This window comes from Choloepus didactylus, chromosome 8 (assembly GCF_015220235.1).
Source record: "Choloepus didactylus isolate mChoDid1 chromosome 8, mChoDid1.pri, whole genome shotgun sequence".
In the NCBI taxonomy this organism is placed as follows: Eukaryota; Metazoa; Chordata; class Mammalia; order Pilosa; family Megalonychidae; genus Choloepus; species Choloepus didactylus.
The window spans coordinates 109,748,002-109,774,831 of record NC_051314.1 but is presented as its reverse complement, the minus strand read 5'-3'; the positions used below and the strand labels follow the sequence as shown (position 1 = coordinate 109,774,831).

The 26,830-nt window shown below is 35.0% G+C and overlaps 1 long non-coding RNA gene across 1 annotated transcript in view; it reads left to right on the top strand.

Annotated features, from left to right (window-relative positions):
- LOC119543404 overlaps positions 1 to 26,830 on the top strand; it is a 326,071-nt gene that overhangs the window by 131,877 nt on the left and 167,364 nt on the right. Inside the window, exon 2 of the long non-coding RNA XR_005218571.1 lies at positions 14,606 to 14,723. This is a non-coding gene — a long non-coding RNA (uncharacterized LOC119543404). The remainder of the gene's footprint in view (positions 1 to 14,605; positions 14,724 to 26,830) is intronic.

Here is a 26,830-nt window from a genome sequence, read left to right as displayed (position 1 = left end):
ATTTGCATTTCCCTAAAGAGTAAAGATTTTCATGTGCTTATCATATATTTTCATATCTTCTTTTGAAAATCTGATTTATAACTTTTTCTTTTATGGTATATGCTTTTTTGTGTCTTCTCTAGTAAATACTTGCATAACCCAAGGTTGTGAAGATAATTTTTATGTTTTTCTCTCAGAGCTTTATAGTTTTAAATTTTGTGTTTGAATCTATGATTCATTTCAAATTGATTTTTCCATATGGTCTTAGGTAAAGTTAGAGGTTGTTTTTCCTTTTTTTGTTATTGTTGTTTGTTTTTTTGTGGAAATCCAGTTTATCTGATAACATTTGTTGAAGAGATTTTTCCATTTCCTAATATTTTGTTTCGGTACTGTTGACAAAATTCTTTTTATCCTGTATCTGTGGGTCTGCTTTGGCACTCTTGATTCTGTTGCATTGATTTATTTGTCTGTCCTTCACCATTGCCACACCGCTTGCTTACTGTAGGCTTATAGTAAGTAAATCTTGAAGTCGGATAAAATAAATCCTCAAATTTTATTCTTCTTTATCCAAAGTGTTTTGGCTAGTTTTGATCCTGTGATTTTCCAACTGAACTTTAAATTTGTATTGCCTGTTTCTAGAAAGTAGGATCCCAGGGTTTTGCATGTGATTGCACTGAAATATATAGATCAGTTTAGGAATAATGAAGTCCTCAGATCAATGAACATGGTATATCTCTTTATTTAACTAGGTTTACTATAATTTCTCTCCATAATGTTCAGTGTATATTTCCTGCATGTTTTACATTAGATTTATACCTAAATATTGAGGTTTTTGATGAAATTTTAAGTTGTTTTTAAATTGTCTAATTTTCATTGTCATTATATAGAAATATTATTGGTTTTATATTTTGACTTTGTATCCTGAGACATTGCCTTATTCATTTATTAGTTTGACTAGTTTATGTGTAAACCCTTTAGGATTTTTTCAAATATACTATTATGTCATCTGTTCTGGCTTGCTAATGCTGCCATCATGGAAAATACCTGAAATGGATTGGTTTTATAAAAGGGATTCATTAAGATACAAATTTACAGCTCTGAGGCCATAACGGTGTCCAAACTAAGATAGCAACAAGATGATACCTTTATTGAAGGATGGCTGATGGCATCCAGAACACCTCTTCAGCTGGGAAGGCATGTGGCTGGCGTCTGCTGTTCCTTTGCTCCCAGGTCTCATTTCAAAATGGCTTTCTCCAAAATGTCTCTGGGTCTCTCTTAGCTTCTTCAGCTCCTGTGCATGAAAGTGTTGGGGTCCTCTCTTAGCTTATTTTATTTTTTGGAGTAAACTTTGGGCTAGCATTTCAAAATGTCTCCAAGTATCTCCAAGTGTCAGCATCAGTGTCAGCTCTTAGCTTCTCTCCAAAATATCCCTCTCAGTTGCTCTGAGCTCCTTCTATTTGTGACCTCTTTTTTAGGATTCCAATGATTAAATCAAGACCCATCCTGAATGCGCAGTGTCCATATCTCCATGGAGATAATTTAATCAAACATTTCACCCACAGTTGATTGAGTCATATATCCATGGAAACACTCAATCAAAAGATTCCAACCTAATCAGTACTAATATGTCTGCCCCCACAGGATTATATTAAAAAATATGGCTTTTGGGGGGACATAATATATCTAAACTGTCACATCGTCTATAATATCTCTTTGCCTTTTTTTTTTTTTTCCACTTTTCCTGCTTATTGCATTGACCAGGACCTCAAATTCAATACATAGGAAGAAATCATTCAATAATATTTTAATTTTCATAATAGATGTGGCTTTTTTTGTAGAGGCAATTTGTCAGGTTAAGGAAGTTATCTCTTCTTAATTTGTTCAGAATGTTTTGTATGAATGGTGTTTGTATTTCGTTAAATATTTTCTGCATTTCTATCAAGATGATCCTATGATCTTTCTTTTTTAATTTGTTAATATGGTTAAATATATTAATTGATTTTGAGATGTTAAACTGTCTTGTGTTTTGAGATAACTAAAATTGATCAGATTGTGTTACCTTTTTTATATAGTGATGGATTCAATTTGTTGAAATTTTGATAATAATTTTTTTCATCTTTATTCATGTGACATGTTAGTCTATGGCTTTCTTTTCTTGCCAAGATCTTGTCTCATTTTTGTATCCAGGATATAGTGACCAAAAAAAATGTATTGGAATTATTCCCTCTTACACTATCTTCTAAAGGAATTTGCTTATGATTGGGAATAATTTCTTCTTTAATGATAGAAATTACCAATGAAGTCAGTTTATGTGTTCATGTTTTAAGCAAATTTCTTATAACCAGCACATAGTCATTATTGAGACACTCCCTTTCTTTTAAATTAAGTATTTGACCCTTTACATTTACTATTATTATTGATATATCTCTATTAAAGTCTACCATCTTGACATTTGACTATTATCTTTTCTGATCTTATTCCCCTTTTCCCTCTTTTTTGCCTTTCTACATTAGGGGTAAATTTTTTTAAAAAAATAGTAGTTATGTTACTACCTCTAAAGGCTTTTTAGTTATACCTCTGTGTTTTTTGTTTTTTTTTTTTCTTTTGGCTTAGCTATTACAATATGTGTCTTTACCTTATCACATTCTACCTTCAAGGAATATTTTGTTACAAAATTTGAGAACTTTACAACAATATATCTAATTACTCCCACATTTTGTGTTTTCACTGTCATGTAATTTAGAATTATGTTTAGTTTAAAACATTCATGCCCATTTAAAAATTATTTTTTCTTTAAACAAACAATCATTTTTAAGGACACTTAGTTATGTATGTGTATATAAAAGCAGGAATAATTTTTTAAGAGGTATTTCTTGTTTGCTGACTTATCAACTCTCACCAATCTTCTTCAATCCTTTCTTTAGAATCAAGTTACTATCTGATGTCATGTTCCTCCAGCCTATAAAACTTCTTTATGCCTTTATGTAGTGTAGGTTTGCTGGAGAGTAATTCTCATTCCTGTCTTCAATGTATTTATTTTTTATTCATTGTTAAAGGATATTTTAAAGGATAGGATTCCTGGTTGACATATCTTCTGTTTGTTTGTTTGCGTGTGTGTTTGTATTACAGCCATTTAAAACTATCTTCCCATTGTCTTTTAGCTTCCAGTGTTTTGGAAAGCAAGCAGATGTAATTTTATGTTGTTTACCTTTATGTAATATTTCTTTTTTCTTTGTTGCTTCAAGATTTTCTTTGTCTTTGGATTTTAGCCATTTGACTGGGATGGAGATATATATACACACACACACACATATATATATATGTTTTTCATGGCCTTTACCTCCACATATTTTTTTTCAGCCCAATTCGCTTTCCCTACTATATCTGAGATTCCAGTTACATGTATGGTCGACTATTTGATAATTATCCGCAGATCCTGGATACTGTGAGCTGATTTTTTTCACTTTTCTCTCTCTTTGTATTTCAGTTTATGTAATTTCTATTGGCCTAACTTCCAGTTAACTGATTCTTTTCTTTGCCATATTCAGTCTGCTGATATACCCATAGAAAAATTTCTTTCATCTCTGTTATAGTGTTTTTCATTCCTAGCATTTCCATTTGTCTCTTTTTTTTTTATAGCTTCCATCTTTCTGCTGAAATCTGTCATCTGTCCTGCATGTTTTCCATCTTTCTACTATACACTTTAATATATTAATCAGAGTTACTTTAATGTCTCTATCTGATGGTTCCAACATCTAAGTCATTTCTTGGTATGGTTCTATAATCTGTTTATCACTTGGCAATGGCTCTCGCATTTTTTATGGGTGCCCTAGTTTCTAATTAATGCCAGATATTGTGCTCAAAGCACTAGGGACTGATATAAATAAGACTTACGCCTAGAAATGGGCATTACGTTTCTCTTTTCAGGTCATTAGTGGGGAGAGTTGAGTCAATCTCATGTGTAGTTTACTGGGTTTGGGTTTTGTCATGGCTTTGGTTACTTAAAGTGCACCACATACTTTAAATTCCTCTAGTGGGAACTGATGCTAACTTGGGCTTGATGTGAAGCCTGTAATGTCAGAGATTTTTCTCAGTATGCTGCTCTGCTTTCTTTTACCAATCCCTATACACCTCATCAAAGAAGGCATCTTTGTCTATGCTCTTGTCTGTTCTCCAGTTGTAGACTTTTCTTGCTTGTAATCAGATTAAAGGGTTTTGGTGGGGCCAGGAAGGCTTCCTTGATTCTCTGTGTGCCTGAGACACATGGGAGGTATTCACGATTCCTTCCTCTTACCAAATTGCAATAACCTCTGACTCGTACTTAATTCAGGGTCCAGAGCCAAACTCTGCTTTGTGTCCTTTGTGTGTCTTGGCATCAGCAAGCTTCTGTTCCTCCTCTAGAAGTAGAAGACCTCTATATCTTATCCTTGTGGGATCCTGGGTGTGAGTAGGGTTTCTGCCCTTTCCCCAGCACCAGTTGGCTTTTACCTGCACAGGAAACCCTCCTATCCTTCCTCTGGTGGCAGATGGCTTTACCTTGTATCAATAAAAGTTTTGGTGCATGAACAGGTTTCCCACCTGTCCACCTGCAGCAGCCAACCAATGCTCTGTGCTCATGAGGGGTCCAGGGCATCAATGGTTTTCCCCAGATTTTCTTACTAAATCCTTAAGTCTAGGTGGGCTATGCACTCCTGAGCTACAGAGAAGGGTCCTCCCATGTCTCCTTCTTTGCTCGCCATCTTACTCATGGGCACTTGGTGGAGGTGTGCGCTGACTTCCCTTATATTTGAGATTCCAGGGCTTCTAAACTGCCATGCTAGCCTGCAATCAACCCTTAATGAATCATTAAAATTGGAACTGTTTTCCTTCTTCCAACTTTTATGGCAGCCACGTCTTCCTCCTGTGCTACACCAAAGATTAAACATGCGTGTTATCGGTCCTCAAAGGGGCTTGTTATGCTTTAGAATTCAGTTCATTTGGTTACTGCATGACAATAGCCCACCATTGAGCTAAAAAAAATTATGGTTTTTTTTTCGTTTTTAGAAGTGGAGTAACGGTTTTTCGTAACAGAGAAAGGAAATTTACACCATAGTTCAAAGGTCACAGCAGTCAGAGGGAAGAATAACCTATGATTAGAACTGCTGCTAAAAAGACAGACTACAACTTTACAAAAAAATGATTAAATTAACAAGAGCACTTAAGGAGATCACGTACGGAAAAATAAAGGGAAGACAAGATATTTAAGCTAAAAACGTCTGTAGGTAAATTGAAAGGATGCCAATTTTGAGACTCAAATAAGTATAAGAAATATCTCAAATAGCAAGCAAAAATAGAAAGATAAAAATCATTAGAGAAAAGATTAAGGTAAATGGAAAATAGATTCAAGAGACCTAAAGTGAAAATGATTGAATTCCTGGAAAGGAAAAAAAGAAACAGAAAGAAGAGAGTCAATAGTTAGTAAAAATAATTAAAAAATTATCTAAAGCAGAAGAAGTGCATGTTTTCAGAAAAGACTCTTTGTGTTTCAGGAAGGAATGATGAAAATATATATTCAACTGCAAATTTCTTAGAGGCTTAGCACTAAGAGAAAATCTTTACAAGCTTCTGAACAAAATGAAGATGTTACATAGAAGGGAAAAAAATACCAGACTGTCATTGTACTTATCTGAAATAATGGCTGCTGGAAGGTCGGTGGAATAATATATATGAAGTTACTGGGAGAAAAGGAATCTAATCCAAGAATAGTATATCACTCCATCACAAGTCAAACCTGCATTCACTTTCAGAGTGAGATAAGGTATTTTCATGCATGTGAAGTTAGAGTTAGGGTATTAATTAGAGTATAGGTTTTGATGCTATACTCCAAAATGCAATAGTCCAAAAGCGATAGAAATTTATTTATCTCATATAACAGTCCAGAGGAAAGAATGTGTTTCAGGATGATTCATGTGCTAGTTCAAGGGCCTACGTTCTTTCCACCCTGCTGCTCGGCCATTTGTAAGCCAGGCCTTCATAAGCCGTCTGCCATTAAGCCTCTGGAAGATTAGTGAAGCCTATGGAACATCTCAAAATAAATCATCTGAATGCATAAAATAAATTACGTAGGGTAACAAAAACAAATCCAAGATGGCTATCAAAATATATATTAAACAAATTTGTGATAAAATAATGTATGTGCTTTTTTATGAATAAATTAAATAACAAACTCTGGTGGTTTGTCTAATAAATACCATAGTTTCAAAGTAGTGATGAGTGTAAGCAGCACCTTAATGAGATATTTATCATTGTTTCTATTTTACCAATGAGGAAACCGAGTTATGAAGCATTAAATAACTCATAAAAGGTTTTTAATCTGTGGATCCAGGGTTATAGCCTGGGCAATCTGGCTACAAAGTCTATTTTCTTAATCACAAAATAACTAAAAGAATTTGGAAGATAAAATTAATGAATAACAAAATTAATTAAATAGAAAAAAATACGAATTGGATTAGTAAATATCAGAACAGTTTATTTGAAAAGACCCTTGAAAGATAAATAACTAGTTAACCTAATTAAGGGAAAAATAGAGAAAAGAATGAGAAAGGAGACCTAGCTACAGAGATAAGTGAGAAGGAAAGTGTAACTTTTCATGATAATCAGCTCATGTTCTCTTGGCTGCCCCTCAACTCAATGACTTTATCAGGCAAAGGCATCCTGGGAGTTCTCTTGTCCCTGACCAGTCAGCCAGCCACCAGCTCTAGTCATTTGCATCCATCTGTTTGGTCCTTCCTTTGGAACTTCAACACTAGATTTAAAATATTTGGAGAAATCTGATGGAGTTAAGCAGGAGTTTGAGGCAGGGCCAGACAGGCTGCTGGTTAACACCCCTAATCCCCTAAAATCCAGGGTCTGGAAACCTGGCTGGGTACCAGTGAGTTTGCAGCTAAGGGTAAGTACTAGCAAGTTGAAGGTCTAGAAGCCAAGGGGTTGCTTAAGGAAGAAGTAAGCAAGTGGTGTTCTTGAGGTCAAGTGAACCAGGGCCAGGAATCTAGAAGGTCAGGCTGAGTCAGAGTTACCATGGAGCAAAAACACCAAAGTGACTCTAATGGCAGGGCAAAGGTGTTTGTCCATGGCGATGACCACCAGGGAGAGAGTCAGAGGTTGGCCTGTGAAGCCAGATCCCAGGCAGAGCAGGAAAGAAACAAATGGGGGATACGTAGCTATGTCCCTTCTTTGTATAATGGTCTTATACACACACACACACACACACACACACATATATGTATATATATATAATATTATTTCTGATGACTTGATAGCTTTATTTAGACTGGGTTCAAAATCTTATACAACAGTGACTTTATAAAATGGAGAAACTAAGTACTAAAGACATGAGTCTTCAACAGCAGCCACAAAAAATGAGGACTTAATTTCAATTTAAATGTGTCCACAATATTTTCCAGAGGTACTTTTATTTACTTTTGTACAACTTCAAGAGAGTTTTTCAAAGAGCAGTCCAGTTTCTTTAAAAAAAAAATACTTCCATTGCAAAATAATATGTTCAATTATAGCAAGTTAATACGTTTTTTATAGTTATTTGTTCCATGAAAAGTAATGTACATTTAAAAAATAGGAGGCTACTGATTCTAATTAAGACTTTATAGTTAGGTTTTTTTTTTTAATTTTATTGAGATTGTTCACATACCATACAATTATCCAGAGATCCAAAATGCACAATCAGTTGCCCACAGTACCATCATACAGCTGTGCATCCATCACCACAATTAATTTTTTTTCAATTTTTAGAACATTTCATTACTCCAGAAAAGAAATAAAGAAAAAAGAAAACTCAGTTCTTTCCCTACCCCTAACCACCCCCACTCCATTATTGACTCATAGTATTGGTATAGTACATTTATTACTATTGATGAAAGAATGTTAAAATGCTGTTAACTGTAGTACATAGTTTGGAATAGGTATATTTTCCCCCTGTTTACCCTTCTATTATTAGCTTCTAGTTATAGTGTGATACATTTGTTCTAGTTCATGGAAGAGATTTCTAATATTTGTACAGTTAATCAAGGGCATCGTCCACCACAAGATTCACTGTTTTATACATTCCCATCTTTTAATCTCCAACTTTCCTTCTAATGACATATGTGATTCTAAGCTTCCCCTTTCCATCATATTCACACACCATTCAGCATTGCTAGTTATTCTCACAATAACGTACTACCGTCACCTCTGTCCACTTCCAATTACTTAGGTTCAACCTAGTTGAACATTCTACTCATAATAAGCAACCACTTCCCATTCTTTAGCCTTGTTCTATATCCTATTAACCTATATTTCATGTCTATGTGCTTACATATTATAATTAGTTCATATCAGTGAGATCCTGCAATATTTGTCCTTATGAGTCTGATTTATTTCACTCAGTGTAGTGCCCTTAAGGTTTCTTCATCAACTTGTTTTTTTTAAAGATGATTTTGTTCACCCCACATACTTTCCGTCCTAAGTAAGCAATAGATAGTTCCCTGTATAGTTACATATTTATGTATTCACCACCTTCACCACTATCTATATAAGGACTTCTCTATTTCTTCCACAAAGAAGGAGGAAGAGTCAAAGAAGGTAGAGAGACGAAAGAAAAAGAAAGAAAAAGAAAACATGATAGCTAAAAAGCAACAAAAGGAATGATAGAATTAAATTAAAGTAGAATAAAAGAGTCAGAAACATCACCAATACCAAGAGTTCCATACCCCTCCCTTATGTCCCCCTCTTATATGCATTTAGCTTTGGTATATTGCCTTTGTTACATTAAAGGAAGCATAATACAAAGTTTCTGTTAACTATAGTCTCTAGTTTGTATTGATTGTATTTTTTCCACAATACCACTCCATTTTTAACACCTTACAAGGTTGACATTCATTTGTTCTCCCTCATGTAAAAACATATTTGTACCTTTTATCACAGTTGAGCACTCTAGGTTTCACAGAGTTATACAGTCCCAGTCTTTGTCTTTCCTCTTTCCTTCTGATGTCCCACATGCTCCTAATCTTCCTCTTTCAACCATACTCACAGTCATCTTTGTTCAGTGTACTCACATTGCTGTGCTACCATCACCCAAAATTCCAAACCTCTCACTCCTGTCTTTTCCTATCTGTCTGTAGTTCTCTCTTCAGTATTTCCTGTAGTGCAGGTATCTTGTTCACAGATTCTCTCATTGACTGTTTGTCAGAGAATATTTTAAACTCTCCCTCATATTTGAAGGACAGTTTTGCCAGATATAGGATTCTTGGTTGGCGGTTTTTCTCTTTCAGTATCTTAAATATATCACACCACTTCCTTCTTCCCTCCATGATTTCTACTGAGAAATCTGCACATAGTCTTATCCAGCTTCCTTTATATGTGATGGATCAATTTTCTCTTGCTGCTTTCAGGATTCTCTCTTTGTTGTTGACATTTGATAATCTGATTATTAAAGTGTCTTGGCATAGGTCTGTTCAGATCTATTCTGTTTGGGGTACACTGCGCTTCTTGGATCTGTAATTTTATGTCTCTCATAAAAGATAGGAAATTTTCATTATTTCCGCTATTACTGCCTCTGCCCCTTTTCCCTTCTCTTCTCTTTCTGGGACACCTATGACACATTGATTTGTGTGTTTCATGTTGTCATTCAGTTCCCAGAGGCATTGCTCATATTTTTCCATTCTTTACCCTATCTGTTTTTTTGTGTGTAGGATTTCAGGTGTTTTGTTCTCAAGTTCCTGAGTGTTTTCTTCTGCCTCTTGAGATCTGCTGTTGTATGTCTCCATTGTGTTTCTCATCTCTTGTGTTGTGCCTTTCATTTCCATAGATTCTGCCAGTTGTTTTTTCAAACTTTATATTTCTACCTTATGTTCTCCCAGTATTTTCTTTATAGCCTTTGTCTCTTTTGTTCTATCTTCCCTGAACTTGTTGATTTGGTTTCTTATTTGATTTAGCATATCTCTTTGAAAATCTTTAATAGATTTTCACTAAAGTGAAACAGTGTCTCAACTGTATCTTGATTGAGGTGTAAGTTTGTTCTTTGGGCCATATCTTTGTTTTTCGTAGTATAGATTTTAGTTTTCTATTGTCTAAGCATCTGATTTCCTTGGTTACGCCAGTCAGATTTTCCCAGACCAGAACAGGTTCAGGTCTCAGAATGAGATTATATTCAGGGTGTATCTTAGAGGAACGAGAGACTTTCCTGTGGGGTTTCTAGTTGCTGTGCTTTTCCTAACCTGTCCAGTAGGTGGTGCCTGTCAGCTTCTTGCTCCTGACTGCTATAAGGAGGTGTGGTCTCCTTAGTTTCTGTTTTGGCTGTTTTCCCCCAGGTTCTGCTTCTTAATGGAAAGCTGGGCCCAACCTCCTTACTCTTAGGGAAGATACACCCCCTAGGGATTTATCATCTGCATTTGAATAGTCTCTCTGGCTCCGTTATCTCCACCCCTGTCTGGGTCAGAGTGCTGCGAACTCTCTCTTCTGAGCCCCTGAGGTTGAGAGAGGGGAATAGGGACAGAAAGCTCCCTTTTGGAGCCAATATATGGCCCCCCAGTTTCACTCATTGGCTGGAGCTAACACCTGGTCTTCTGGGCTCCCCCTCCCAGTACAGATGAGTCTTCTGGTTCTTTAAGATCAGTTGTCACTAAAAGCCTCTGTCTGCTTGTTGGAGGGTTGTAGCTTGTATTTGGCAGTCTGCATTGTTAATTAAAGCCCTAGTTGGAGCTCAGCTGGGCTATGTTCGCTCACTGGGAGAGTGCTGCTGGTTTCTACCACAGAGAAGTTTTTCAGCAAAGCCTGCCATGGGGAAAGGGGGCTCTCTGCACCGTTCCGCAGCTTTATGCACAGATTTTATGCTGTGATCTCAGGCATTCCTCCCAATCCAGGTTGGTATACAATGTGTGGACAGTCACGATTGTCCCCCAGCAGTTAATCCAGGTTATTTACTAGTTGTTCCTTGTTTATTAGTTGTTCCAGGGGACTAAATTCTACTCCACTCTCTGCCACCATCTTGCCCCTCCTCTATAGTTAGAGTTTTTGATAAACATATGGAATATTAAATTTTAAAAGAATATATGCTTATTGAGCTGATTTTTTTAAATTATGTTTTTAAAATCAAAGTAAACATATTAAATCTAGGATTTCTTGAAACTAAAAACATACCTCACCATCAAATTGGTGGAGTAAGTATAAATCTCAGTCAAAATGCAATAATGTCTTGTTAATACTAAAGTAAACAATTAGATCCTCAAATTTGTCCATTCATAGCTAACAGGCAAATTATTCTATTCAACTTGTCTCAGTGTTAAAATATTCAATAAGCCATCATTTTTAATAGACATATTAAAGCTAATAGGAAGTAGCTGATAAACCTTAAATAAAAATCATACTTGACTTAATTTAAATGTTTGAAGCTTTCAAAATTTCTCCTCATTTTGTTTACTTGATTAACTTAGTCTGCTTTCTACCTACAGCTACACATGTATCATGCACAGAAGTGTGTCTTAACAAAATACCATAATCTCAAAAATCACAGTCCAAGAAAAAGCAAAATAGAGTATAAATTGTTGATTAGCTAAGACATTAATCTTTTTCTCAAACTTATTTCTAAAATTGCTTCTCATGCCAGCTGCTGCCCCTAGATGTTCATGCAATTCCTCTTACTCTCAGAATCTGCTGTAGTAACTGTTCCAGACCCTTGCACATAGTAGGCCCCCAACATTTATTTTCCATTCTGTTGAATGAAGGTTAATGAGAGTTGTATCCTGTGAAGCTGCCTTTTGGTTCTGCAATTACTCATCATTTGAAACTTTGTTCCTACAAAAGTAACTCCATCCACAACTTATTTCAACTCATTAAAACAATTTCTTAAGTTTTTTTTTTTTATTGTAGAGTATAACATATAGTCATAAAAGTGACAACTTTCCAATTGCAATTTAACAAGTATTTAGAGAGCAAATTTCAAAGAATATTATAGGTTACAATTCCACAGTTTCAATTATTTCCTTATTATGAAATATAACATAAATATAACAAAAAGGTAATATCTTTCAAAGTATGATTTAACAAGTAGATATTCAGGAAATTTCCAAAGTTATTGTGAGTTATAGTACCATAGTTTCAGTTATTTCCTTATTATGAAATACAACATATATACAAAAAGTATATTAAAGACAATTTTTAATTTTATTTCTTTATTTATTATTTTTCAACAAATATAGACTTGACATAATTTAAGAACAATTTTGACTTTAAAATCAAACCATCCTAATCGTCCAACTCTGAAGCTTGATAGCAGCTCTCAATGTCACTCTCCACTTGACTTTAGATATGTATGAAACAATACTTAAAGCACCTTATATGTTTCAGTATTTGATAATTTGTATTATAGAATCAAAGAAAATCACCAGTACTACTAACTTACTAACTTAATGAGGAGCAAAAAAATAAAGAACATTTATTAAATGCTAGTTTTCAATATACTTTGCTTTTCTCTCTCATAGCCTTAAGCTGGGAGAGCGTAAGTCTTATAATTCCAAATACCACTGCAAGCAAATTCCCATAAATGTTAAAGAGAACTAAACAAAAATGGAAAGAGGCTATGGGGAAGAGATAAATAAAGTGCACCTTCGAGAGTATGTTGAGAAAGAACAAAATACATGTTACTCTATACCCAGAAACAATGAAAAGTGAAAATTTTAACCCATGAAACTGGGACTAGTGTCATGTAAAACTGGGAAGCTGGTGATGTTATTATATCTGTAAACATCTTCCCTATCTTCTCTTCCTCCTATCCCACCACAAACACCCAGAACTCCAGAATAAGAATTTTTATTGGACCAAGTCATTACTTAATATGTGAAAGGCATCAAAGATTCTAAATCACAGGTACTTTTTTTTTTCTGGGTATATGGCCATTACCCTATTAAGGGAAAGTTCATAAATGGTTAATGATAATGAATGTGACTACCACTCTCCATTTCCTCTCCTTGGTAACTTTTCTTAGGCTAACCCCTTTCAGTTTGTTTAATTCAATATTATCAAGTATGCCTAATTTGCAATTATTCTTTATAGAACTTTCAAAGCAACTAAAATATCTATTTTCCCTTTTTATTTTATAATTTAGGGGTTGGAGGAAATTATGATATGCATTGCAATTTTGTTATTCCTGGGTCTGAATTTACATGAAAAACTTTAGCCAATGCAGATCTCTGTGCAGAAAGTAACTTAGTGGAGAGAAATGCAAAATTCATTTTAAAGAATTCATTGGAATAAGAGAAATAAGGTGCCATGTACCTTTTCACTATGCCCCCAAAGTTTTTCCATATATATTTTATGCTTTTGATTGTCCCGTTTACAGAGAATTTCAGAGCTGAGCATGAGGATATACACATTTCTCTTCAGTTCTTGCACTGACTTCTTTGTCTAGAAAATGCATGCATCTATAAAATGGAACTAACATTTGCGTCCTCCCCAAAGCATCTGAGGGTTAATGAATTAACATTTCTTAAAAGTTCTGTGAAATAGCAATATACATAGAATCTTTGTAAATTTTATTATTAGTTTAAACTCAAAGGTCTCATCATTGATACGTAGCCTCACAGCAACCTCCTTCTCTTGGCTGAGGCTCAGCAATTCCTACAGACAAGGATCATTGCAGACATTTGATTTCTAAACTGTTGATCTAAAGAGAGGAGTATACCAGGGCCATGTTTCTCTGGGCACTTGTTTATCTTGGGTTCATTTGGTGTGTTACAGAAATATATTAGACCCTCAATCCCAGGAGGAAACTGAAACTGTGAGAAAGACAAAATCTGGCTGACCTTCTGCAAAAACAACCAGCCAACCCTGCTGAGAGGCAGCAGTAGCAAAAACAGAGGGCAGGACTATTGTGGTTTTGTCTTGGAGGATGACAATTCTTTAAAAAATGTTTAACTATGGAAGGATTAACTCAGCCTCACCCTCCCATTTCATCTGCATTAGGCAGATAATAAATGGCAATGTGTAATCTATATGGGTCATGGTGTCAATGGAAGATCAAGATTATACATGATACTTGCTAAATTCGTTATGCCTCATTAGTGTTGTGGCTTATTACAGAGAGCTCCATGGTTCCCAGGCATTCCCTCATGGTTTGTTCTGATGGATAATGCAAATAAAGAAAGGAAGGGCACCAATGACACAGTGCTCACACTGCAATTTGTTAGGGATATACTTAGGTGCATTTTCTATCACTGTCACATATTGATCTGAGTTTATAGTCACACTCACTTAGCACTGCTCTATTTTCCACAATAGTGTTTTCTCAAAGTACAAATGATACCCAAACCAAACTTTCTAAAGGAATATCTAGATTTTCCAGTATAATAACACCATTTGGTTAAATAGCCAGTGGTCTTTTAGATCATTATTTGGGAGAAATGATGTATACCTAGGTTAGGTTTTTGAAGCTATTTTAAAAGGGGGGGGGTAGGGGACATTCTTATCCTAAAAGCAATTCACAAGGTGGCAAAACATAAGAAAATTATATATTTAAATTCTCTTCTTCAAGCTAATTAAAAGCTAGAAACAGGTTAACTAGCATTCTAATCCCAAAGATCTGGGTGTCTTTCACTTTTAGGTTCTCAGCCCTGTGCGGCCATGGGAAGTCATGTCCTCTACACCGACTTGGAACATGTCACCTGGATTTAGGTTACATCTGAGATTGATGCACTGTGCTATCTACACATGCCAGCAAAGTAAGTCCTGCTTTTCTTTTGGGTAATAAGGCACATGTTTATGCTCACGTAGGGCAGAGAAAGAAGCGGCGTATCCACAATCACCATCATCAAGAGCTTTCTGAGCATTTTACCTACCTAGAAAATTGAAAAGAGGATGAGGCACTGAAATAAAGAAGATAATTATCTATATTGAGGTATTTGGCAACACTTTTTTACCTTTGATTATTTCTGCCTGATCCCTTAGTTTTTCCACCCAATGCCCAGTATACATATTACTTCTCCTTATCCCAGACAAAAAATAATTGATGTCCCCTTTCTCAAATACTCATTTATTTATTATGGGTATTTTTCTTGGGAATATGCTGTGGATGAAATATTCTATCTCTAGGTTTTCTTTTTACACGTTTTAAAAATCTATGGATTAAACTCTTACTTTTAAAGTCTTTTAGAAAAACAATGTATATCTAGAAAACAGTTGATGAATAACCCTGTGAGTTCCTAAGGAACCAAGATACGATATTGTAAACCAGTGGTTTTCAACTTTGGATGAAATTAGAATCATCCATGGAGTTTGAACTACATTAGTGCCCAGGTTTGACTTCTGTTCTCAAATAATTGGTTTTGAAAGAGGGCTAGAAAACTCCCAAGTCACTTCTAGGGTGTGCCACAACTAATAACCATTGGTATAAACCATAAACCTAATAGAAGTACAGATGCTTAAAGGGTATTTCATTCAAAAAGCAAAGATGGAAAGGTCATTAGGTGAAAAAAAAATCACTTTATTGGAAAAGAGACTTACGAGGGCATTCAATGCTAATGATCACTCTATTTTTGTACATGGATAGGATTGCAATGGGGGAAAAACAGTATCTTAGCAAAGGGAGGAGTTTTCCACTAGAGATGAAAACAAAAGCAGGAATTTTGAGTGCTAGACATGGAAGGAACTTCTGAGGTCCTCTTGCCTGATTCACAGAACCTCAGAACTTGAGCTGGAACCTGAGATATCTTTCCTTTGAAGACACTGAGGTATATAGAGAGAACCAGATATAATCAAGTTAAAAAGCTACTTAGAGGAAGAGCAGGGCTTAGACACCCAGGTCCTCCAAATGTGATATAGAGCTCTTTCCATCACATTATACTGGTCCATAAACCTGGGAATCTATTGCCATCTACATGCCTCAGAAGAGTCTAAGAAGGAATTGAGAGTAGGTTGAAATTAACTTTCTATCTAGGCCTGTTGTTAACCAGGGTTATAAAAATTAATGTGCAATAACAATTAAATTTAGCAAGAATACCACTGTTTTGTACTTTGTGTATATTTATGGGGGGAAATTCAAATTCATTAATCCAAAACTTAACTATTAATAAGTATTTGCACTAATTTTTAGAAAAGAACCATTGATAGAAAAGTATGTTAATCTTTCCAAATTATCCATTCCCATGATAGCCTGGGGCTGTTTGAATTCATAACCAAGACATTGCTTTCCTAAATATAAGAAAGGTATGCTAGAGAAAAGAAAATCATCAAGGGATGAACTTGCAAACTTTAATTTTAAACATGATGATTATGTCAAAAACACTATGTTTCTATTGATTATGAAATTAAAATATCCACTTAAAAGTACTAGGATGTATAAAGTTAATGCAATCTTTTTAAAGGTAATTAACTTAAGAGGTTTTATAGTTATTCAGACATTCAACAAACATCTCATTGCCTACAATGTGCCAGTCATCATGTGAGGTCCTGAGAATATAAGATCAACAAGCACTTAAAATGGAGTGCTATGACCTTCAAAATTTTTTTGGCAGTGACTCCCAGAAAGAAGTACATTTACCATAGCAAACCAATGTTTGTGTTTAACCAAAGCAAAAGTTTCACAAAGCCACACTTCCCCTGACTATATGAGCCACTCATATTTTCTTTCCTATTCTACTCTTTTCCTTTCCATTCCGTTTTACCCTCTCGTATCCTATTTCATTTTATAACATTTCAAATTGGCTTTATGTCCCAATAATAGGTCACGATCAGTAGTCTTAAAACTGCCTGGTGTCATGACTGATGGAAAAAACTAAGTCAGTGATTATACTATAAAGGGTACTATACACTGTACAGTGCAGAGGAGGGACAGGTAATTCAGATTTAGGGGGTGTATTCTGGGTAAGAGAATGTTAGAAGTAAGTACTGAAAGAGAAATAGATGTTAGCTAGGTGATTAGGAGTAGAAAATGCTTCTCAGAATGGCAACAAGTGTAAGAGCAATATATAATATATTAAATGTATTAAATATCTTATATAACAAAATATTTATTATATATTATATAAAATGTATTAAATATAATATATTAAATGTGCATATAATATATATTAATATATAATATGTAATCATTATAATAATATGATTAGAGAACTACAAGAAAGTTGGCATGTCTAAAGCTAATGGTATTATGTGGAAAGTAAAAGAAGCAATACTAGACAGTATCTAGATTATGAAGCATCTCACTGCTAAGCCAAGAAGTTTAGCCTGCAAATTCTTGATGGATTTTAAGCAGGGAACAAATACAATCAATCTCTTTTTTAGGAAGATTGCACTCTCCAATGATGCGGTTATCACTCAAAGCGAGCAATTTTCAAACTTTTCTGTTGACATTTCATTTAGACTTTATTTAATGAGCCTCAAAATATATTAATCCCACCATTTTATAGTTACACATTGACAGTGGATGATTTTGGACTGGTTCTAAAGATAAATCCATTCTCAGAATTTTAAAGATTTGCCACATCTGAGGACATTCAGAAGAATATGCCAGATGTATTTGGTTTCACGATGCTTGACTAGCAGCACATAATGCACCTTCTCCAGACTACACAGTGAAAGAAGCAGAAAAGGACAAAGAGTCAACAAAAATTAATGATTGATTGTGTAGGAGACATGTCTGGAATTATTAGAAAATAAAGTTGTATTAAGAAAAAGATCTCTAACTATACTTTACCTCATGGAGTTCCTGGACATAATTTTATGAAACTTAGAGAAACCTGGTAAAGAATAGGATAGTCAGTTTATACTTCCTCCATTGTTTGCCTTCAAACTCACAAACCCAACCAGAAACTGAGTAGCTCACCTTTATCCCAACAGCAGGTGCCCCAGAAGTAATTTGGGAAGAATTTGCTACCAGTTTGCCATAAGGGCATATATTTAGAGTGTTTAGAAACTTTTGAAGAAATCTGACATAGCCATGACATTCAAGCACTTGATTAGTGGGCTCGTTCCATTCATTGTACAGGATATAGACCAGTTTATATATTGTTGAACTCATGTGGTGAGTCACATGTGGAGCAAGATGTGTCCTGTAGGACTGCTTTACAGCTCTTGATGCACTGAGGTCAGTTTTTCAATCGTAACCTTTAAGTATAAAATTCTTTTAAAAAAGTAACTAGCTCTTTCAAGAATCATTTTAAATTTTAACCAAACTTGTTTGTTAATTTAAAATTTAACAACATTTGCTAAATTCAGGAAGTATAATTTACATTATGTATTTTTAGCCTTAATTTAAAAACAAGCCCCATTAGAAATTTTTTTGTAACAAAAAGACACACTTTTTATTGTGTTAATAATGATGAACCAAAACTTATTTGGCTGGCAATGGAAGTGATTTCACAGAAAAGAAGATCAAAAAGTGTTCATACTAGTTTTGCTTAGATGTACAAATCTTCATATAATGAGTTCAATTTTGTAGCCATAATTGATGTTGAAGTGCTAAAACCCCAGAGTGTTATTTGCAGAGATGTACTGCTGTTGAAACAATGGAACCATCAAAACTTTGTAGTATTTACATAAAGAGAAAAAGAGAAAAGAAAGAAAGAGAGAAAGAAAGTCTAAAACCAAAAGAATTCTTCAAAGAAAAGACTATTGAATTGAATAAAAAAAGCCAAAATAAACAGATGTCACTATTTCATGTTTATTTCAGACTTCTTGTAATGAAGGGCTTCAGGTTGCTAAAACTAAAAAAAAAAAAAAAAAACAGAAACAGTTATGAAGTCATTAGTGAAAGTCTACATTACATATGTTTGCTTAGAATTGTTGGGCAGATCTGTATCACCCTCCCATGAAATCATATTTCAGCATATATGGAACTTAGCTAATGATGGGGAAGACCAACTCATAGAACAACAACAACAAAAAGCTGGCAAAGTATTTTTATTGCAACTTGACAAATGCATATATTATTTGTACAATTTTAACATGATGATATGAAGGAAGAATTTTTCAGCTTTATTGTGGATCAACAACACACTTTGAGCTGTCTAATACTATGAAGGATTTTGTTATCAATAAATGTGGTTTGGAGTTTAAGTTTTATGAAGAAATATGTTCTGATAGCACAGCTGTAATGACAGTAAAACATTCTGAAGTTGTTAACCAGATTAAGGAACTTGCACCAGAAGGTAAATCAACACACTGCTTCCTTTATCAGGAAAATCTTGCTCCAAAAATAAAATTAAAAAGTCATCTGAACTAAACACTTTGTTTAGTGACATAGGACAAATTGTAAATTACATAAAAGCTAATGTGTTTATATTTATATTGTTCCTCTTGTGATGACATTGAAGCTGATCATAAGTAACTGTTATTGCACATTGATGTAAAATGTTTATCCAAGGGAAAAGATTTGTCAAATATACTTGCATTATGGAATGAACTCATAATATTTCTGCAAGTTAAGAGATTAGTTTACTCCCAACTTATTAAAAATATAAGTTTTCAGCTATACTTCCTTAACTTCCTTATAGTTATATATGTTTAATGATCTTGTATATCCATGCAGTGAAGTAATGCAACAGAAATTGTAGAACCCTGGTGACAAAATCTTGTAAGGTAGTTAATACAAGAAAAGTATGCAAGATGGATGAGCAAGGAAGAATTTGGAAACTAGGCCTTCATTGAAAAGGCATTTTTATAGTTGTATGGTTTCAAAGTTAATTAAAAGGGCTTTTGCAAGGGTTTAAACTTAAAATCTAGCATGGTATCAGTAGAATTGAAATATGTTATAGGAAAGCTAACATTTTGGATTTCAGTTTTCCTAAAGAATAATAGTTACATCTCACCAGAACACTGGTGGGTTAAACAATGGGTTCAGAGAAGGTGTCTCTAAGTCACCAGTCAAGCAATTAAAAATTGGATGCTATGGTACTAGAAGGTATTCTCAATCCTTTGTGCATTACATGTATCAGCAACAGATCCCTAAGGTAGAAAATCAGCTATTCCTTTTTAAAAATCTGGGAATATACTTTCCTTTTCACCAGACATTACCTGCTACACAGGCAATAACTTCTTGACTTTCTTCATCCCTTTAGAGACCAAATTCCCACTTTACTTTGACTTCTGTGAAGCATATCCAAGTGTGGAGTTCCTTTTGAAGTGAATTTTTCAAGTGACTTCACTTAGATTTTCTCCAAGACAGAGAAATGCAATAAATACAACAGTAAAGTACATCAGCCCTTTGTACTTGGTCAGATTCTTAACAAGGCAAACATCAGACTAAAAAATAGGGCAAACACTTTGTCCAAAAGGTTAACAGGAACATTCAGCTTTCAATTCACTTAAGATCATAAAATTTTATGAAAGATTTTCTGTACGCCAGACAATGTGCTAGGAACTGCAGAATTAAAAAGATGAGTAAGTATCAATTTACTTAAATGCAGTTTAAAGTTGGGGGAAGGATAATCTGCACAAATGTTTAGAATATTGAAACTATTACACATCCATTAATAACGTAGAGGAAATAACTAATTTGCAAAAGTGTTACTGAACACTAATGTAGTTAAAATAAAGTGTCTCTATTTTGAAAATAAAGACTTTGTAATTAAATCTTATTGTGTGGAGGTGGACAAGAAATGAACTCCTGAGCCATGGTTTCATCTGAAAATAACTCACAAGATGACTGTAAGGAAAAAATGAAATGATAATATGTATGAATAAGATCCAATATTTTTCCTAGCACACAGTTGGTACTCAACAATTCTGAAATTCTCCCCCATTTTATCTTATAGTGCTCTTTCATTATATTATATATAATGATATATAGCTGATATCTCAGCAAAGCAAGAGAAGATGATACCCAGTGGAAAGTTCAGCCTTACAAAGAAGAGACAGATATTCTCTTGTAATGGGAGTGTGGTAGATTAAATTATGTATTCCAATTTAAACATGTTCTTAATCTTAATCTGCATTTCCTGTGGGTGTGAACCAGCTCTAAATAGGACCACTTGAGGATGTTATTTTTAGTTAAGATGTGGTGAACTGAAACAAGGTGGGTCTTAGTCCAGATTTCTGGTGTCCTTTATAAACAGAAGAAATTTACACATACTCATAGAATGCCAAGGGAGATAAGCTAGAAGCTGGAACTGGAAGTCAATGGGAAGAGAAAGGAGAGAATATTACCATGTGGGAAAAGAGGCAGGAATACTTGCTAAGGAATCTGAAGGACCACTGGCAGGTAGCACAAGAGTTATAGACTGTGTGGAGAAAGCCTTGCCTTGCTGACACCTCAATTTTGTACTTCTCCTAGCCCTCAAACTGTGAGCCAGTAAATTCCTGTAAATTAAGTCACACTACTATATGGCATTTGTGACAGCAGCTGAGGAGAACTAAGACAAGAACGTAGAAGAAGAGTGAAACTGAAGGTTGAATTTTAGATTTGGTGATGAAAAACTAAGGTGGTTTGCTGTCTGATTTTTTAAAATTTCTCAGTGATATCAGCTTTTGGGAGGGGTATGGAAGGGGTAAGAGTTTTTAAGATAGAGGGGAATGTATGAAATGGTCCTCTTATTGAATAAGGAGGACAGAATTGGGGAAAGTAATAAAATTTTGGGCGTTGTGTGGTGGCCATTATAGGTTTGTGATTATAAATTTAAAGTAAATCAGTTTTCCAAGTTGGATAACATTCCTCAGCAATCTTCAGCTAATTAAGTGAAGGCATAAAATAGATAGTGAGTGAATTTATCTAGGATTGAAGCTGAGCCTTTGGCAAATGATTGTAGTAGAGAAAGAGACAAGTGATAATAATGATGGATGATGAAATCTAAGTTGAATATGAAGGGAAGTAGAAAAAGAGAGAAGAGATTTCTACTTCTGGCCCTATGGTGGAATGAGTGTGGGATTTTGCCTCCTTCCTTTAAAAACCAGAAAACTTCGAAAAATACTTGAAACAACTGTCTTCAGGCAATGAATAGTAGGCAGTGCAGGACTGTGACCACTAAGAAAAAGGAAACCAGTGAGGTGTGCCAAATAGTTGTTTCAGCTTACTCCCTGGAGGCAGTTGCCAAGCTACAGAAGAGGGAACAAACCCAGGGTCTGTCCCAATCAGTGAGTTGGAAAGATATAGATCAAAGTTCATGACGTTGAGGTGACTTGAATATGTGGAACAGATTACCAGAGAGAAGAAAGCTGGACAGAGAGCTCTAGAGATCTGTGTTGGTGTCTTTGTGAATCTTTGGTTTAAAAATGGTCTTTACATATGAATGAAGAACTTCACAAAACTGGGAAAGAACTGCCATAAAGCAGTCGACCAAGTAATCCAGGAATAAGACAGGGCTGGAATGGCTGATGTTCCTATAACCCAGTGTGAAAATACCTCATGAACCAGAATATAGTACAACAATCTTTAAAGAAATACATAATATCTAGCACCCAGCTATGTAAAATTTACAATAAAAATTATTAGACTTGCAAAGAAGAAGGAATACATGATCTATAACCCAGAAAAAATCTCCATGAACATAAACAAATCCAGGAAATGTATTAGTAGACAAAAACATTAACACATATTATAAATATACTTGTTATGCTTAAAAATATAGAGAAAAGCGTGAATATGTTGGGAGGAAAAATGAAAGATATAAACAAGAAAAAAATGGAACTTCTGCAAATAAAAAGTACAATATCAGAAATGTAAAAATTATGTTAAAGGATGAGATTAAAGGCAGAGCAGACACAGCAGAAGAAAAGATCAGTGATAATGAAGATTAACAATAGAAACAATCCAGAATGAAACACAGAGAGAAAAGAAGCCTAAAAAATTGAATCATCAGTGATCTGTCAGACAATATCAATCAAAGTCAAGCAAACTAACATACATGTAATTGGGATCCCAGAAAGAAAGGATATGATGGGGAACAGAAAAAATAATTGAAGAAATAAGGCCAAACAATACTAAATTTGATGACAATTATAAACAACATATCCAAGAAGCTCAATGAGCCACAAGTAGAATAAACATTAAAACACAAACACACAAGAATACACATATACTAACACATGCATGAACACCCAACATCATCATGTCTTAATCAAATTGCTTATAAACAGCAATAAAGAAAAACAATCTTATAAGCAGCCCAGAGGGGAAAAAAGGCAAACTACATTGAGAGGAACAATTGTCTTTATTTAAAAAAATACAATATCTACAAAATCTACAAAAATGGTACTAGAACTAATAGGTGAGTTTAGCAAGAATTCTGGAAAAAATATCAATATAAACTATCTATTGTAGCTCTCTTTATATATTCAGAAATTCAATTTAAAAAAATAATTCTATTTTTGAGAGGACTGTGGGAAGATGGCAGAGTAGGGAGATCCAGGACTTAGTCCTTCCACCCAAATAACTATTAACAGGCAGGAACTGTCTGAAACACCTATTCTGAAACTCTGGGGGCCAGAAGAACACTGTACAGCATCCAGGGAAGAGCAGAAGAGGCTGATAAATCACAGTAAATTGTTGCCTTTGTAGGGGGCTACCAACACCCATCCCCCCATTCGTGTGGAAGGCACAATGAAGTGGAGCCCCAGTTGGCTACCAGTGACAGAAAGGGATGTGAAAATTCTCTTCCCCAAGAACAGCAGTGGGCATGGTAGATCCAGGATCACAGCTTTTGATCAGTGAATTCAGATTGCTGGGTGCCTGGCTCTGAGGGCAGCTATTGTTTCAACCTACCCTAGAGAGGGGTGATGGCAGAGGAGACTTAAAGAGGCTGTGTTTCCTCAGGGCTGTGGGGAACAGTTAGCTGAAGGGCTGCATTGGCTGGGCAGGACAGGAAAGCTGAGCTTTGTGAGGCCTTTGGAAAAGCTCTTGGCAACTTTCCTGATCCCCTCCACAGGACACTTTGGAGCCAGTCTACATCCCCTTCATGGGGCGCCTGGCCCTGTTTCAGCTGGGAAAAACTGACTTGGCAAATTGCTCTCCATTGTGCCCTCCACTCAGAATCTGCCCTCCAGGTAAAAAAAAAAAAAAAAAGGAGTGTAAAGAAACTACAGAAACAGACAGTTTGGGAAAAAGCCCTGCCAGGTTCAAATACCTGCGAGAGATTTGTCTTCTGGGAAACTGAGGGGGCAACTGAACTCCTGTAAGCAGGGGAACTCCGAAATAACCAAAAAGCAAAAGCCCAGGACAAGTCAGAGGCCCAGGAATAGAGGGAATTTATTCGCTTTGGGCAGACCTTGCTGATAGAAGGGCTAAAGCTCAGGAAAATCCTTGTCTTATCACCAGCTGGTTACTAACCAAGAAACAGACATCTCAGGGAATAAATCCCAGAATTAATGTTGTAAGATGTTGAAATGTACTGTGTGCAAAAATAGTACAAGACAAACAAAGTAATAGGAAATGGTACCCCATCTCAAAGGAAGAGGAGAAGAATCCAGAGAACACCAATGGAGAAAGCAAGAATGGGGACATACTGAAAAAAGCCTTTAGAAGTTATATTAAAAATGCTAAAAGAGATGAAGAAAGTACAGAGAAAGAACTAAAAGATGTCAGGAAAACAATGAATGAACAATGTGAAAATCTTAGCAAAGAGATAGTAATTTTAAAAAGGAACGAATCAGAACTACTGGATTTGAAGACCACAATAACTGAAATGAAAAATGCCCAGGAGGATTTCAAGAGCAGATTGGAGCTGGCAGAAGAAAGAATCAGTGAACTCAAAGACAGGCCACCTGAAATGAGTCAGGCTAAGGAGCAGAAAGAAAAAAGAAAAATTAAAAGTAAAAATAGCTGAAGACACCTGTGGGACACCATGAAGCACACCAATATAGGTATTATGGAAGTCACAGAAGGAGAAGAAAGAGATAATGGGGCAGAAGAAATATTTTAAAAAATGACAGAGAACTTCCCAAATTTAGCAAAAGACATGAATATGCACATGTGAGAAGCCCAGAGACAATTAAACAGGATAAACATCAAGAAAAATATACCCCATAATATATTGATCACTGTATCGAATGCAAAGGACAAGGAGAGATTTCTGAAAGCTGCAAGAGAAAAGCAATGTGTTACATACAAGGGAGTCCCAATTACATTCAGTACCAATTTCTCATCATAAATCAGGGAGGCAAGAAGGCAGTGGGTTGATATACTTAACGTGTTGGAAGAAAACAACTGCCAACCCAAAATTTTATATCTGATGAGGCTTTTTTTCAACAATGAGGGATTGATTAAGACATGATTAGATAAACAAAAACTAAGGGAGTTCATCACTACTAGATGTGCCATACAAGCAATGTTAAAAGGAGCTCTTCAGACTGAGAGGAAAGGACACTAGACAGTGGTTCAAAGCAGCATAAAGAAATAAAAACGAGCAGTAAGAGTAGCCATTGGGTAATTATAAATGCCAGTATCATTGTAGTGCATTGTTTGGTATTTAACTCCACTTCTTACTTCCTATAGGTGCTAAAATGCAAATCCACAAAAATTAATGATAAATCTATGTTTTTGGACATAAAATATACAAAGATATAAGTGGTAACAATTAGAAAAAATGTTGGGGGAACAGAGGAGTATAGGAAAATTATATGTGCATGCTATTGAAGTCAAGTTGCTAACAAACCAAATATGATTGCTATGTATTTAGTATGTTAAATTTTAACTCTATGGTAACCAAAAAGAAAATAGATGGAAAAAATATCTATATATAAATGAGAAGCACTCAGTATGGCACAACCCAAAAAATCAAATGAATAAGATAGTAGGCATTAATGGAAGAGAGAGACAAAAAAGATGTAAGACATACAAATGCTACGTAGCAAAATGGCAGAAGAAAGTCCTGTATTATCGGTAGTGACTTTAAATATTAAACTCTCCAGTAAAAAGGTAGAGATTGGCAGAATGGGTAAAAAAGCAAGTCCCAACTATATGCTGTCTATAAGAGACTCACCTTAAATTCAAAGATACAAGTATGTTGAGGATGAAAAGGATGGAAACAAAATACATCATGCAAGTAGTAACTAAAAGAGAGGTGGAGTGGCTATACCAATATCTGATAAAATAGATTTTAAGTCAAAAACTGCAACGAGGGACAAAGATGGTCATTATATACTGATAAAGAGACAATTCAACAGCAAGATGTAACAATTATGAATATATATACACCTACAGCAGAGCCCCAAAATATATGAAAAAATATTGACAGATTTGAAGGGAGAAATTGATGGTTCTACATTAGCAGTAGGAGACTTTAATACACTGCTCTCAGTAATGGATGGAACATCTAGTCAGAAGATCAATAAGGAGGTACAAGACTTGAATGACAGTGTAAACTATCTAGACCTAACAGACATGTGTAGAACATTTCATCCAACAAAAACAGAATACACGTTCTTCTCAAGTTTACATTGAACATTCTCCAGGATAGACCAAATGTTGGGTCACAAAACAAGTCTCAATAGATTAAAAAATATTGAAATCATAGAATGTATATCCTCCAACCACAGCAGAATGAAGCTAGATATTAATAACAGAGGAAGAAGTGGAAAATGCACAAATATGTGGAAATTAAACAACATACTCTTAAGCAACCAGTGGGTTGAAGAGGAAATCAGGGATGAAATTAAGAAATATCTCTAGGTGAATGAAAATGAAAATACAATATACCCAAACTTATGGGCTGCAGCAAAGGCAGTGCTGAGAGGAAAATTTATAGCTCTATATGCTTACATTAAAAAAAGAAGACTCCAATTCAGATACCTAACTCCAAAACTGGAAGAACTAGAAAAAGAACAACAAACTAATGCCAAAGCATGCAGAAGGAAGTTTCTAACAAAGATTAGAGTGGAGATAAATGAAATAGAAAAAAAA